Genomic DNA, 17,692 nt, shown 5'->3' with positions numbered 1-17,692 from the left:
TGAATCCTGGGCATCTTAAATTTTCCAATATTCTAATATTTGAATTGAGAGAAAATTCACAAAATCTTTGAAAAGTCATCTTTTTGTGTCTTAAAATAAATGTCTACTATGGAAGGCAGCATTAAGTCCAATCAATAAGTCAACCAACCAGTTTGTTAATCCTTTTCTGTTTGCTGAATACTTGTGTGCTCTCAAAAGCTCAAGAAAAGGGCAATAAGACCCAGTTCTTGGCCTCAAGAAAACATATACAAAAAATAATAACACAAAAAGACTACTATAAGACAGCATTAAGTAAACAAGTCTTTAAAGATATGGTAGCTACTTTATTACCAAAGCAGGAAGGAAGCAGAAAGAAAGGCTTGGTAAAAGGTTTATAAAGGAACTGACACATTAAGTGAATGCTCAGCAGAATGTATTATTTAAAGAAAGGTGGCAACAGCTTTTCAGACACAAACAAAGGATGGAAGTAAAAATGAGTGATAGCAGGAGTGAAGCAGTCATTTTAGAGAAGTGATACTGGAAACAGAAAGCAAACCAAGGTTATGGAGAGTCTTTATTTCCCAGCAGTGTTTTAGCCTTGAAACAACTGGCTGAAGTTTTTTTGATATGAGCTATTCTTGTAAAACTTCGCTTAAAGATCAACTGCTTAAAGTTTTACAGAATGGCTAGATGAACACAGGAGCGAACTTGAATGTCAAGGGCTTGAGGAGGTAGTGGCAATAGGAGACAGTGCTGACACTTTGTGACACTGTTTAGTATTTTCCACATTTTGGCAATGATGTAGTGTTAGATATTATTTTGAAAAAAGGAGAAGTCATAATTTTAATTGTTCCACTCAAATGCAATGATTTTCATTTTAGAGGATGCCCTCCCAGTCTCATTTGTCATATATTTTGACATTATTGTATTCAAAAAAGTATGTAATTTAAATTTTTTCTTGTAATAGTATATTTAAAAACAAATCCCTCTATTGCTAAAAATTAAAATGAATAAGAAAGAAAAAAATGGAAAACTGAATACCTGAACACCAGGGAGGTAAGTGATGGAAAAATTAAAAGTGACTCCAAAAAGAAATTTGTAACAGTGGTACCAATAGAATGGGAGCCGGGTTAGTGTGTGAATATTACAATTCAGTTTGGGACCTACTGACAGTAAGTGGAAGATATCTTAGAGACAGTTAGACACGTGAGACTCGAGATCTGTTCTGGAGATGTAGATTTGACAGTAGAGAAATAGTATGACTTTATGTTCCCATAGACTCAGGGTTTATTATGATTCTTTCTGTTTATTATCTGAGTGACCTCAGGCAAGTTATCTAAATCCTTAGGGTTTTACAGTTTCTTTTAAAAATAAAAACCTGTCCTTTAGAATTTTGAGGCTAGCCCCTTCTAGACACAATTAAAATGTTAATTATCCTGGGGAAATAATAATTATTAAAAATTAACTGTGGTGTCTTATTGTAATTTCATTCTAATTGAACATTTCTTTTGGCATAATAATTGGGAGTACCATCATGATCCAATAGTTTTTTTTTTTTTTTTTTTTTTTTTAATCAGAAATTGTCCCATGTTGGGTAGTTTGGCTCAATACATAAAAGACTGTCCATTGGTTTGGCATAAATCTGTTCTAAATTTAGATGACTGAGAGAACAAAAAACGATCATCATATGTACTATTTTGTTTTCCCAAAATTAATTTTCCTTCAACATTGTGTAACCTTCCTGCTAAAAGACATTGTTAAAGTCTTTAATGTATTTTTGCAAAGCTGTCCAAGAAATGAGCAGTGAAAAATGGTGATTTCTGCGTAGCTGGAATATGCCTATCAGAAATGATACTTGATGAAACGTGAAAATGCTGATTAATGAGAAGAGATTGTACAGGTCTGGGAATGCAAGATAACTTTGTACTCCAGGTTGCATCTGAAAGCAGAGTCCAGGGGAAAATGTTCTGTGTTAGCCTGTGAATAAAAGAACTTCAGTCTCTGTGACGGCCCATCTGGCATTTTTCACCAGCACCAAATTCATTAGCAATGACTAGTCCTTTTCTCCAAACCCCTCACTCAAAATAAGTAAATAAAAGGAGAGTTTGGGCAGTAAAAGATCAAGGAACAGTATCTCTATTTTGAGATGTCCTTAAGTTATCCTGATTGGTCAAAACCTAAACAAGCATTAAAGAAGGAGCTACATGATGAAAAGACGAATTCCCAGTAAAGAGCTCCAATGCGATGTTCTACTTAAGTTAACAGAGAGAATTCAATTGAAGTCACTCACATATAGTGACAATTTCTCATTTGAATTTAAATTTACAAAGACATAAACATTATTTTACTTCTTATTTCTTTCTCTATGTCAGAAACAAAGAAAAATATTTTCAGTTTGTTTTATTGGTATATATGAAGGAAACCCTCAGAATATACAGTTTGCTCTTTTTAAGGTCAGTTCTTTTATGTACAATATTATATTAAAAATTTGTTTAATGCTAAGTCATCATGTGCTTAAAATATAATCATGATGTTGTTTAATATCATAAAGCCAATGAGATTCCTAAATGTTGTAGTAACTACCTTCAACATTTGCACATGAGCAGAGTGAAATCTAGGTTTTAGGGCCCAGTTTTAACTTGAAGCTGGAAAGAGGTGTGTGTCTGTGTATGTGTGTGCGTTGGGGTTGGGGAGAGAGATAGTGAGTTAGAGATATGGGGAATTTAAGAACAGGTTTCCCTCAAGGAAGTTCTGTAAAGCTTTCACTGTTCAGAAGTTGCTATTTTAGAAAGTGCTTTCTGAAGAATAAGACATAATGTGGTATGCCTAGACTAAAATGTTAGAAACCTTACTTCAATTTTTGATTAAATACATGTAGCATGAGTTAAATATTAGACATCAATTATAAGAAATGAAGATACACATGCTTGAACTACTGCAGTACTATACAGTCATTTTAATATTAGTTTGAAAAATATGGTAGTTAAAAGTGCTGAGAAATAATATAAGTTGCTTTATCAAATTCCATAGTAGTGTCCTGCCTTTTCCCAAATATTGTCTCATTCATCACTGGTTAAATTACTGTTATAGTACTTGTTGATGTCTCCAGACAGGTTTTCAGTATATCATCAGGATTTAATGTATTAGTAGATTCATAGTAATCACTAGTGTTTAGTTTGAAAAATATCACTTTTCCTATCCTCAGCATCTAGTGTAGATACTGTGGTTCATGTAATAATAACATTACCTTCTTTGCATTGGTAGGTAGAAAACGCAGAGCCAAATCCACGGCCATTTCCAAAAAGTTTAGAGAACTTAAGGCATTGTTTTTGTATTTTAAACTTTTCTTCTCCATACCTTTTTATTTCCTAACTCTCTTACTTTAGTTACATTATACTGCATTTGGATACCTAATCTATAACAAGATTTGTATATGTAACTGCATATTTAATATCATAAGTATTTACTTCAAACTGCTTATAACTTCTACCACATAAAAACATGCATTCTAAGAAGCATGATGCAGAGCTACAAAGCTTGTCTTTTTTTAGGTCTCACACTGTCTGATATCAAATTATAAGACAAGGCTATAGTAATCAAAACAGCATGGTACTGGCATAAAGTCAGACATATAGATCAATGGAACAGAATAGAGAGCTCAGAAATAAACCCATTACTATGTGGTAAATTAATATAAGACAAAGAAGGCAAGAATATACAGTGGGTTAGAGACAACCTATTTAATAAGTGGTGTTGAGGAGACTTGGACAGATAAATGCAAAAAGAAAAAAAGAAAGAAAGAAAGAAACTAGACTTTTATCTTAGTCCACATAAAAGGACGAATTTAAACTGGATTGAACACTTAAATGTAAGACCCAAACCATACAACTTCTAGAAGAAAACATAGGCAATGGACTCTGACATAGCCCTTAGTAATATATTTTTCTGATATAACTCCTTCACAAAAGGAAACAAAAGAAAAAATAAACAGATGGACCTACAATTAAACCAAAATGTTTTGCACAACAAGGAAACCATCAGTAAAACAAAAAGTCAACTTACTGAATTGAAGAAGTTATTTGCCAATGATACATCCAATAAAGGGTTAATATCCATAATTTATAAAAAACTGACACAACTCAACACCAAAAACAAACAAACAAAACAAAAACAAAAACAAAGAATCCAATTTAAAAAAATGGGCAGAGAATCTGAATAGACATTTATTTCTCCAAGGAGAACATTCAGATGGCCAATAGACATATGAAAAGATGCTCAACATCTCTGATTATCAGAGAGATGCAACTTAAAACCACAATGAGATACCACCTCACACCTCTTAGAATGGCCATCGGCAATACATCTACAAACAACAAATGTTCCTGAGAATGTGGAGAAACGGGAACACTCATGCAATACTGGTGGGCTTGCAAATTGGTATAGCTACTACGGAAAATAGTATGAAGTTTTATTTAAAATATTTAAATAGAGCTATATTATAACCCAGTAATTCCAATTTGGGGCACATATCCAAAGAAATCAAAAACACTAATTTGAAAATACATATGCACCCCTATGTTTATTGCAGTGTTATTTATAATAGTCAAATTATGGAAGCAAACTAAGTGTCCTTCAGTAGATAATTAGATTAACAAAGCTGTGGTACATACAAGATGGGGCAAAGGTAGGTTTATAGTTGTTAGTATGCAAAACACAGAGTTTATTCTTGTTTTATTATTTATTAATTACTGTGTTATTTTTCATACAAACAACTGTAAACCCACTTTTGCCCCATCCAGTATATATTATACAATGGAATATTACTTGGCCATAAAAAATAATGAAATCTTACCATTTGCGACAACATAGATGGAGCTAAGAATTGTTATGCTGAGTGAAGTAAGTCAGACAGAAAAAGCCAACAAACATATGATTTAACTGAGACTTCCGGCCAAGATGGAGGCTTAGACGGACGCGCTAGGTCTCCCTCTACAACTAGAAAGGAATACAACTACTTCAAAACAAAGGATAACTAGAAATTCCAGAAAATAAAACTACACGGAAGCCCAACATATGAAGTTATAAACCAGCGGCGCCATTTGGGCAGGTAAGAGTTAAAGAGGGCAGCGCTGTTTGCGGTGGCACCTGGGACAGCGGCGGGGCGGCGAAAAATCCCAGCGGCAGTCAAGCCCCTGGCGGTGCGCGACCCCAGCGCTGGGGAGAGCTGCCACCGCATCGCCTTGAACAGTGAGGCCCAGGGGGGCGGGAGGACGGATCCCGGTCTCCTAGCGGAATAACTGTGTGAATCCATCTTGGACCCCCGTCCCCAAAGAAAGCGCCACAGGACTGTGAAATAGGTCGCGGACAGGCGCCGGTCGCTGGATTGTGACGACTACACAGGCACTGCCCCCTACAGCCGGCCCAAGAAAACAAAACGCATCTGTCAAAATGAGGCAGACAACTATAGAAATCCCAGTGGCACAGCTCACCAGGCAACAGATGGAGAACCTGACAGATGAACAGATAAGAAACCTGTCAGATGCTCAGTTCTGGGCCATTGTTATCAGGTGGCTTACAGAATTCACAAAAGATCTGGAAAAAGATGAGAAAGAAGCGAAAAACACTCATAACGAAAGGAACAAAACCACATATGAGACAGATGGTGAGGAAAAAAAATCCAGAGTTCATTCCAACAAACTGGAATATGGAGAAGGAACAAGAAGTCAACCAATGCAGGGAGAGGAAATGGGAAGCAATGATGAGAGGATCAGAAACCTCTGGGACAGCTATAAAAGGCCCAACATAAGAATCATTGGTTTGCCAGAGAGCGAGGAAGATGAACTAGAACTTGAAAAATTGAGTGAAAATATAATAAAGGAGAACTTCCCAGACTTGGGGAAGGGAATAGACTTGCAGGTCCAGGAAGCAAGGAGAGTTCCCAAGAGACTGGACCCAGGGAGAACCACTCCAAGACACATTATAATCAAAATGTCAAAAATTAAAGATAAAGAGAGAATCTTAAAAGCAGCAAGAGAGAAGAAAAGAATTATGTACAAAGGGGTCCCAATTAGACTATCAGCTGACTTCTCAAGGGAGACCCTGCAGGCAAGAAGGGACTGGCAAGAAATATTCAAAGTAATGAAAATCCAAAACCTACAACCACGAATACTCTATCCAGCGAAATTGTCATTCAGAATAGAAGGACAGAGAAAGTGTTTCCAGGACAAAATAAAACTGAAAGAGTTCATTAGATCCAAACCACTGTTACATGAGATGTTAAAGGGACTGGTTTAGAAAAAGGAAGATCAAGACAATGAAATCTAAAATGAAAACTGCATCACAAGAAACAACAGAAGCTAGGGAATTGAAACAAAGGCAAACTAAACAGGCAACGAGAGTGGAAAAAGAACTATAGGTACGGAGAACATATTGGGGGGAGGTCAACAGGGAGGGGGAATGGGGAGAGGGAGGGAGATGATATAGGAATTAAGGATCATGGTAGGAGGGAATGGAATAGACAGAGAGAGGTTGAGAAGAACTGTATGCACAACTAATGGACATGATCTAAAAGGGGGGGACAACTGGAGGGAGGGGGGCCACCAGGTGGAGGGGAGCAGAGGGAAGGGAAATTGGCACAAATGTAATATTATAATCAATAAAACACATTAAAAAAAAACATATGATTTAACTTATATGTAAAGTCTAAAGAACAAAATTAATGAACAAAGCATGAATAGATTCATAGATACAGAGAACAAACTGAGTGTTGCCAGGTGGGAGGGGTAGAGAGGGACAGGGTGTATAAGGTGAAAAGTTTAAAAACTATACATCAGTAGTGTCATGGGGGTGTAAAGCACAGCACAGGGAATATAGTCAATAAGTTGTAATAACTATGTAAAGTGCCAGTTGGATACTAGAATTATTGAAAGGATCACCTGATAAATTATATAATTGTCTGACCACTATGCTCAACACCTGAAACTAACATAAAATAATATTAAATATCAACTGTAATTGAAAAAAAAGTTTTAAAAGCTTGCCTTTTGTTGGGTTTAACTTGTAAATGTGTTCCCAGATACAACATTTTCAATATTGTTTGAATTTTTTTACAAATGGAAAGGGGCTCTATTGAGAACATTAATATTTATTGAGCACTATGCTTAACAATAAATATATAATCTATTTTTTCTAATAAATAACCTTAGAAAGGTAGTAACTATTTTTATCCCCATTTTACTGATGAGAAAAATGAGGTTCAAAACTTTAAGCAATTACCCTAAAGTTACATTGTAAGTGGTATGACTGTAATTAAATGAGCTTCATGTTCTTTTAAAACAATCATTCTGGCTTTTCATGGACCTGGCATGAAACTGTACTGTTGATGGCCTACAACTTTCTTAGTTCATTCTGTCACTCAAAAATTACTTTTCTGTCATTGGAATGCACTGAATATCAGTTGTCCCATTTTTCCTTCAATTTGCTAAAGGCTAACAACCAAGGAGTATGTATATGTGGAGGGGGGGCAATAAGGGAGAAAGCATTTTAGAGAAAATGAGTTCCTTACAGCACCGGGGGCTGTTGAATACTGTTAAATATGATCTCCTTGCCCTGGGAATTATTCCTTGAAAGCTCCATCAAAGAAGTATATATAGTACCAGAAATGAGTCTTTGGGCTTTGATCGTCATTCAGTTTGATGATTTAGGAGTTGGGATTTCTGATTGGAATTAGCTAGCTGGGGACACATGGAGTTCTTTCTTTAGAGTAGCTCAGTCTCTCTCCCTCTGATGGCCTTAGTAGATTGGGAATTTAAATTGTTGCTTTCAAGAGAATCACTGAATGCCTAAAATAAGAGTTAGGAGAGTAAAATATTAATGGTGAGTACATGTAAATATTTCTTTGATAAATCAATTATTAATTGTAGTGGCAAGATGAGTTTGCCATGTGTTTGTGACAAAGACTACACCAATTCTTGTTTTACCTTAACCTTTAGCAACAAAACCCATTGATGTTAATATTCTGTCTTCACTAAAGGAAACATCTGTAGCCTGAACTGCTAATAACGCAAACAGGTCCATTTGAAGTCTGTTGAGCCTTGGAGGTTTTTTTTAAGGTTATTGTTGTTGTTTAAGGATTACAAATAGGCAATTCATCTTTGAAATGGGAGCAAGTTTTATGACTTTATCTATTAATGAAAACCAGAAGTCTCTGAACTATCCTACCACTTGGCCATTTAAGTGGCTTGTGATAAACTATAAATCCTCCTTTCATCAAATGTTCTAGAGATTCTTATTCCTGACGTCCACAGTGAGTTGATAGCTTATCACTGCAGGGGCCATGATTCAGTTTTACAGATGCAGTAGAAGAGAGATTTGCCAATACTTAGAAAAAAACACACCTAGATTTCCATCTGGGCAATATGGATTCTCCATTCACATAGATGTAAAACATGCAGGAATCAAAATGTTCCAGAATGAGACCTCTTGTGAAGAACAGAATGAGATAAAGACTATTGGATTGGAAGTCAACAGCCTTAAATAAATTGTTGTTCTAGAGTAATGACGAACTAGACTAATACAGTACTTTAAGTCTCTCTTCTCTGAGACTATCCTTTGCATTTGTGAAGTGAAAGCCTCAGTTTCTAAGGTTTTTCTCCCCGCCTCAATGCAATGAATGAATGTTTCCCCTCCAGCTCTGTTTGAGTCCAGGAATGCATCCATTGCCATCCCTGTTGGTGTGAGTGCTTGCCAATTGATATATCCTGAGAAATGAGTGTTTGGCTTGGTTAGCAGTGCTCAGTGAAGACTAAAGTTTATGAAACTGCTATGGCTTTAGTTGTTTTGGCAGCACTTTTTATTATCACATCTATATTTTATAAGTGTTGGTTAGTGCAAAGGGGACAATGGATTTTTTCTGTAAATGTTTTACATACTATGATCCTGCTTTTTAATGCAGTCAGTTATTTGGCTGGAACTGAAGAAAAGTGGTTTTATTTGAGAGGCTCCTTTTAAAAACATCAAAAGCAATAAAAAGCTTAAAATAGGTATATGAGAATAACAAAAAGATTAATAAACTAACTTTATCTATCCTGAACTTAGTCTTCTTATGAAGGAATTTGATATCATACATAGTTGGCTCAAAGGTAATTATCTCAGGAAGCTGAAATTTTACATTCACAAATATATTGTTAGGTATAAATATGTATGATGATGATATACGATGATAAATATGTATTAGTTGTTTCAAAATTAAGCTAAAATAGGCTATTTCTGTTTAAGTAAATTAGTTGAAACCAAAAATGGAGAAGATGAGTTCAGTGAAATTATTTTCAGAGTTTATTTGTATCATGTTTAAAATGGATACATGTTGAGAATATCCTGCTGAGTGAAGTTAGGCAGATGGAAGAAAGTCAAGAACCATACAATTTCACTCAAATGTGGGATATAAAACTGAAAGCAACAAATGAACAAACAAAACAAACACACAAAAACTCATGAACACAGACAACTGTACGGTGGTTACCAGAGGGAAGGGGGGTGGGGGGGGAGCAGGGATGTAGAAAAGAGTAAAAGTGGTGATGGAAGGAGATTTGATTTTGGATAGTAAACACACAATGCAGTTACAGATGATGTGTTCTAGAATTTTACACTTGAAACCTGTATAATTTTATTAACTAATGTAACCCCAATAAATTTAATAAAAATTTTTTAAAGTCATACCTTAATTAACAAAGGGTATGGGTCTAAAAGCACGTACATACTCCATTTTTATGAGCCCCACTCCCCAGTCCCCATCTACCTCTGAGAAGTCAGCAGTTTCTAAACTGCAACATTTGCTGAGACTTGAATTGCTAAATCCAGTTATTATACTAGGTGTGCTAGTGTTCTCCATTCTATTGAAACTCTTAAGTTGATATTCAAGAACAATTCACCCAAACTTTTTAAAAAAGTACCTTTCCCAGTTTCCTGAAATCATACAGCTATTTTGAGTGCTGTCTGGGAAGCAAAACAGATTATAACTTTTAATAACATAGGAAGAAAATGTTATTATCACAGTTTCAAATCTGTTAATAGGGATTTTCTTTAGGGAACAGACATTAAAGTAGAACCAAAATGTAATTACAAGAAGATTTTCCATTTGCCACAACTCTTTGCATTAATGTCAGTAATGAAAATAAAGAGATCATTCCCTTGTCCTAGAAAAAAAGGAAAAAATGAAAGAAGTTTTTGTAATTCCTGTTACAGATACATGAAAGGGTTGTTGATTATTTAGATTTTCTTTTGGATAACCTTAAACAAAATAATGATTAAAAATATTAAAGCAATGCTCATTCATTCATATTATATTAATTGTCAGTGTTTCACCAGAGAACTGTCAGAGCTTGTCTTTGTCCTTCTAGTTGGGTATGGAAGTAGGTCACTAAGTATATAATATCTGTGGAGAAATGTGACAACTATAGAAAATTATTACCACCTTTTTCTGTTCTTCTTTTGTTTTTCACATCCTAATTTCAGGGCATTGCTTATAGAATGAGCTTTAAAAGCATCATATAAAAAATCCACATATTAAATTTATTTAGAACCTGAGCCTTAGTCATGCTTCAAGAGACAGTCAACAGAAAATCCTCTGACAGATCAGATAATGATTTCAAATGTTGTTGCTGTAGGTCCTCTTGTTTCAGGGAATAGGCAAATATGCTAAAGAAATAGATTTCTTGTAAGGAACCAAGAACGGTGAGAAAGACTCTAGGTCCCTTGGAGTGGATGAAGAAACTACTCTGATATTCACCATCTGAGGAAGAAAGGGAGGGGGTTTTCTCTGAGGAAAATTGCCCTCATTTCTTTATTAGCCAGGGATTTTATCTACTTTCCACACACAGAAATGCATAAGGAAAACATGCAGCCCTTCCCCAAATGGTAGGGAGTGAAAGGGGAAATGCAGATAAATACAGGGTTGAAATGCCCAGGTACTTTACACAAAATCAAAAACATTTCCTCTTATTTAATCTTTTTGTTTTTCACATTTTACTGACAAGGATTTGAGGCTATTCAGAGAAAAACAGAGCAGGTTCCTTTTTCCTTAAAAGCCACTTTGTATTTCTATTCTATCTTTAAAATCCTCTGGAGGGTGGGGTTCATAGCAAGCATGAAAGATAAGAAACCTGCTGGTTAAGACCCAGGTTCCCGTTTGGGGGCGGGGCTCCACACAGCAGTCCTCAAAGTTTTTCAAACCACACCTGCCTGTCTCCCACAAATGGTCTTGAGATTTAATTTAACTTACCCATCTGGCATCTCTTGGACAGAAGAGAGAACTTCACAGAGCTCCTATACATGTGAAACTCTTTACATATATTATTTCACTTGTCCTCACAACACTTAGATGATGTAGATATAATTATGCTCTTTCCAGAGACTTAGAGAAACAGAGTGCATTTCCTAAGGCATTCAGCTAGACCATGGTGGAGCCTTGGATGAAATGTAACTCCTCAGAGTTCATATCCCATGCACTTAAGCACACCACTTTTTTACAACTTTGGTAGGCAATTTGAAATATCCTTTGAGACAAATTTCAAGCTCAAACTAATAAAAGCAAAGCTGTTATCACGTGCTTCCCACCCTATGGATCATGGGTCCCTGAGTGATATCCAAGTTAACGTAAGGCAATCTAGAGTCCAAATATTCATAAAGCATTATCAATAGACAATAAAGATGTGGCATATGCTATTTATTAAATGGAGATATATGCTTTGTGAATCATAAACTATCAGTTCAATTATTAATCACTACTGATTCTTAGGAGCATTATCCATTATCATTTATCTAGCTAATTAAATTACCAATAAGACAAATCTTGCTGAGCATCAGCTTTATGCTGGATACTATTTCTAGTCACTGAGGAGATAGCAGGACAGAACGTGGACAAAGATGCTGCTTTTGAAGGGTTTAAATTCCAATGTTATATGCACTGCATTATAACATGTGTGCTTGTATTACAACCAGAATTGTTTTCTAAAATAATCTTGGCCCAACCTGAAGATATTGCCTTTGTCACTTTTCAGCAGAGTTGGGATGGGAAATAATTCAGACTAGTATCTTGTGGGTTTTCAACAGAAGCGATTTTGGAAATGGATTGGACAAACTGTCAATCAGGATTAGCCCATATGTGATCCCTGCACTCCAGGGTACTGGCAGAGTATAACGTTGGTGACCCAGCTCCTACCAAAACTTGGTTTTTGAGAAGTAATATTAAAAAAGATTGCCGGGAGCAGTCCACCTCGTCAGCTAAATAGCATAAAAACTTGTATCCCTGGATAAAGTTAGTCAGTCACAAAGCTGTGTGCATAGTGTGTGGTTTTGGCAATCCTTTTGAACTGCATTTATTAAATTGTGTTTTGGCATGAATTCCCAGTTGAGCATGGTGGGGCAGCCACAGTATGGGACTTTCTATATATGATATAGGGGCATTATTGAGGATGACGTCCCCAAAGTTCCTCGGTGTCCCCTCTATGAGCAACAGTGGGAGAACTTTATGCAGGCTTTAAATGAAGAAAATGTGTGTTTCTCTGAAACAGCTGGTATGTTTTTATCTTATGCACAATGATAATTTTACAACTGATCATATTTCTCACTTCAATTAGTCTGAGAGAGGACTCAGAACTGAATTTATGGCCTACTTTTAATTCTTTTGCAGAAACGTACACATTTATTTCTGAGTCCTTACCTTCTGGCTTCTTCATAATATATGGGCCTCATTTTTCTATTCCCTGATTTCTCTAATTTAAAAAGTTTAATTTTACCATATGGATTTTTATAAGCAACCACAAATGCTTTTGGGAACAAGGCAGGCTATAGAGTCATTAATGAAATAAATATAATACTAAGAACTAGAAGAGATTTAGCAACGCAAAATACTCTAAGCCCCTTGCCTTAAAGTCACAACAAATATAAACTAATCCTGTAAGGTGACTGCCTATCATTTTCTTTATAGCTCTTCAAAACAGACTCTAGAAAAATAACTTGAAACCATCTTCGGATTCCTGCCTCCTGCCTCTACAGCTTGCTGTTCTCATGTGTCTATTGAGTGATTCAAATAGAACAGTTTACCTGAAATAAGAAATTAGGCAACTAAAGATAGAGTTGCATCATATATGTGTGCTATCTTTTTTGAATTTCACCATATGCATCTTCAGGAACCTCCTATTTTTATATCTCATTCTAAGAATCTTTATCTCAGGTAACAGATTAGATAGACTATTTTGACATCTATGCTTCCTTTTTGCATTATATATATATATATATATATATATATTTTTTTTTTAATTAGGTTACTTTGAAAATTTATTCAATGTCTGTCTCTTATTGAATAGAATTCATATGAGTAGGAATGTTTGTTATATATATATATGAGTAGGAATGTTTTTTAAAAAGCATTCAGTATCTAAATTTCAAAGGCTCAGATACATTAAGAATGTAGAGCTACCTTCATTTCTAGTCATGCTAGTCTATCTTTATTTTTAAAGTAAGAATGTCAGCCACACTCAACTGTCAGCTTTATTAGTTTATTAACTGTAGAACTTTTTAAAATAAGTGATGCTTACAGAAGTTTCCTGTTTGAGTTCATTGGACTAAGGATGGACAATCTGTTAAGAGAAATTTAGATTAGGAGACATACAGCCCTCACAGGTCATATCAAGCTTCCTTTCCCCACATATGACTGTAGCTCTTTTCACAGAGCACAGTTCATACTTCTCTACTGTCCCATGGAGATTGTCCGTGTAAACAGGGATTTTCTCTTGTGGGGTGAGAAAAGCGTTGAGCAGGATGTGAACCAGGCTAATAAAATGTGAATTTATAGTTGTTCTGCTTCTGAGCCCACTCTGTGTCTGTTAGGACCAGCTCTTCCTCAGCCTTTCCTGCTGAGAGAAGTGCTGTTCTTTTTTGTACTTAATGACTAGGACGGGTTGTTCTGAGAGAGCACAAAGGTGGCAGAGATCAGAGCAAAAGGATGCAACCACATCAGCGCTCAGGTGAATTAGAAAGAGCCAAAGCCCAAGTTGAACAATCTCTCAGAGCTTAATAACAGACATTTAATTTGTCCATGTACTTGAAAAAGGGGAGACGCTATTTCCTTACATTTTCCCCTCCGAATGTTTTAATTAATTCTGAACCAATCCTTTTTCTTGATGATTGTTTACATATTTATTTTTAAACACTAATATGATCTAAGATCTTCAGACCCATGTGGTAACCTTGGTAGGAAACTTATTTAGCACTTCAGCCAACCAATCTACCAACCAACCAACCCAACCAACTCAACCAACAAACAAACATTCTTTATGAAAAATATACTAGACACAGAATTTCTATTATAGTAATAAATAATAAGCTATGTGAGACTCTAAGATAGCTAACACTTTCCTTAAAGTGGAAAGGTTTTCAAAGTTAATGTTGAATACTCTCATTGAGCGATTCTTAAAATGCCTAAGAATGTAAATGGCCAAAAATTGAAGTTAATGTCTTTTGACAACTCTATAATATCAACCATTACAGATTAAAATCAGGGCAATAATTCCATATGAAAACTTGGCTAGTTCAGTCTTAAAAAATTGAGGATGAAAAGCTGTGCAGGATGCTCCCACATAGTATTTCATAAAAATATGATTTGATCTGATCATAGCCTGGAACATATTTTTCTTGGTATTTGGCTCTTTCCTCTAGTGCCTAAAATAAATTTTCTGGAGTCTGTGTCTTTGCTATACTATGTATCCAGAACAAAAATATCTTTCTTCTCTAGGGAGTGCCTGAGGCAAAAGCTTCTTTACGTGAGATATTTTACTGCCTGCACTTTTTCAGGTGCTTTGGCTTACAAATGTCACTTATTATGATTTTACTCCTTACTCTTTTTTATAGTGCAGTAAAATCCTCCTTCTTATCTTGTCTATTATTAACTCTCTTAAGTGAACTTCAACCTGCCACTTACACAAGTTTTAAATATGCATATATCTAGAATACTGCTACTTATTCCCTATAGTTTTTTTTTGTTTCTTTTTTTGTTTTTGCTTTTTATTTCCTTCCACTCTTTGTTGTCTTCCTTAGTTCAGGCTCCTTGGAGATGCTCAACAAATATTCATTGATTGAACGAAGAAACATATTGCTTTTTATCACATATTACTTTGTGTTGTAGTTAAATTTTGTACATATGAACTGTAAGTTCTTTAAGGGCTGTAAGGTTGGGATACTCCTCCCCTCCTGACTTCATGCATAGGCACATGTGTGCATGTGACGCACACAAAACACACACAAAACACACACACAAACCCAGTTTCTTGCTCCAAAAATTGCCATGGTAAGTGGCACATGTTACAACATTTATATTGAATATGTATATCAAGATAAGGTGGTGGCAAACCAAAACATGAAATACACTAATATTCTATCTTAAATGTGGTGCTCTTCTTCTTGATTCACTCATTCAACAAATATGTATTGAGAACTACAATATGCCACACATTGTTCTGGGGACCACAATGATGGTGGTGAACAAAAAGGATAGCGTTCCTAATGTCACAGACCATACTTTCTAGTGGGGGAGAGAAATAATAAAAAATGAATGAATGAGTCTATGACATGTTATAATACATGTTATGAAGAAAATGAATCAGGTTCAGGGTCTAGCAGTGACTGTGAAGAAAAGGTCTATATCAAAAAAGGTCAGACCTGATCTCTACACCTTCATGATATTTAAGTAGACATGCACATAAAGTGAAGGAATGAGTCATGGGTCTACTCTAAGACCAGTGCTCTAAACAGAGAGGGCCGCAAACGCAAATGTTCTGAGGGCATAATAAATTTGGCCAGTTCAATCATGAGCCAGAAGTCCAATGTGACGAGTGTACGTGAATGAGGTAGAGAGGAGTTGTTTATTTGATGGGGTGATACCACTTGATGTTAGACAGTTTTTTTCCAATGAAGAGGAGCCAGCATGTGAGATTGAAAAGGAGTAGCCATTGAGGTAGGAAGAAAACCAGGGGTCTGGGAGCCCTCAGAAATAAAGTGTTCCAAAATGCGGGGTGATCATCTGTGTCAATGCTGCTAAGGGATCAGGTGAAATGAACAGTATGATGTGATCAGATGCTTTGACAAGAAGAACATCAATGGAGATCTTCTAAGAATGACTTCTGTGGAGATATAGGCATGAACATCTGGCTGGAATTGGTTAAATAAGGTTGAGAGGTGAGAAGCTGGATAGTGGATAGAGACAGATATTTTGAGGAGTTCTGTTAGAAAGGAAAATAAAGAAATGGAGAAGTTTCTGTAGGGACTATTTATGACCTAGATAGTTTTTTTTTAATGTTTATTTTATAAGGTGGTCAATATTATAGCCAGAGTCTCAGTGTGTGTGTGTGTGTGTGTTGTGAGGGGAACAATATATTCCAAAGTAAATAACATCTTTACCCATGAGATAAGGATGAAAAGTTGTGACTGGGTCACAATCAACGTGACTGACATCATTCACACACATACACACACACACACACACACACACACACGCACACACACATTCTCTCTCTCTCTCCTCAAACACAGATTAGTTCAGAATTCCAGAGACCAGTTTTCATGACTAGCAGAACAATTTAATATTGGGAGAGGGTCTTACCAATTTTTAACTTCCTTCATCTTATTCCTTCTTTTAGTGAAAATCCTATTAATATGTTTGTAGAGTATTTATTTGTTTCATAAATACTTTACAGAGAGGTAACCTGTAACTACACATTGTTCTATTATTGAGAGTAGTGAGAACTGAGCAGACTTGTCATCTGTCTTCTTGATATTTGTACTCTCTGCTTTACTGGTTCATTCTGATTTCGAATTGCATGTCTGTGACCTACTGGTCTACATAACACAAGTTAATATTAAATTTAAAGTGTGTTCATGTTTCTATGGGTTTAATTAAATTTCTATTTTTATGAACACATTAAAATGAACAAAGTTCCTTTGTTATATTTGAGGGGCTGCCAAGAGCTTTTGAGCATAGTTCAATTTTATTGAGAAAAATATTTTTAATTGCATGCAACTTCTATGATTATTAACTCCACTAATAATAAGTAAAACCTTTAAGATTTTCTTTTTAATTTGACATAGGATTGTAAAATGTTCTTTCCAAAAAAAGGGTCTGGGAAAAAAACCCACTTTCACTTTGGTGAACCTACACATCTAGGACACAACACTCGCATCTCTTATTTTTTGGGATAGATATCTGTATTCCAATCCCAGCTAAGCACGGATATTCACTCTGCGACTCCTCAAGAAAAATTATTGACTGTAGATCATGTGTTCGATTAGCATTTATGCTATCATTTCCACTTTAGCTTTTAACAAATGGTTTTTAAAACTTGGAAATTAAACCACTTGCAATCCTTTGGGGGAAGAATGAAAGGGGAATTTTAGAGGATTCTGTTCCACAATGATTCACTCACAGCATGGGATGCAACGTGAAGGAAAAAGGTTGAATGAAGAAGCTTAATTGAGCCTCCTATGTGGTGTCATAATAATAGGACGTTATTATCTCCCTTGGAGTAGATCCCCAAAGGATCAGAGTGCATGTTGGTCAAATGTCAGTATGAAAACACAATCACTTGATTCAAAACTTTCCTCCAAGCTTCCTTAAGAGGACCTCTCTGCTTGAGTTGCCCACCCTCCCATTGATACAAATGAC

This window comes from Furipterus horrens, unplaced genomic scaffold (assembly GCF_987537825.1).
Source record: "Furipterus horrens unplaced genomic scaffold, mFurHor1.1.pri manual_scaffold_9, whole genome shotgun sequence".
NCBI lineage: Eukaryota > Metazoa > Chordata > Mammalia > Chiroptera > Furipteridae > Furipterus > Furipterus horrens.
The sequence above is the reverse complement of the archived record's forward strand: the minus strand, read 5'-3'. Positions refer to the sequence as shown.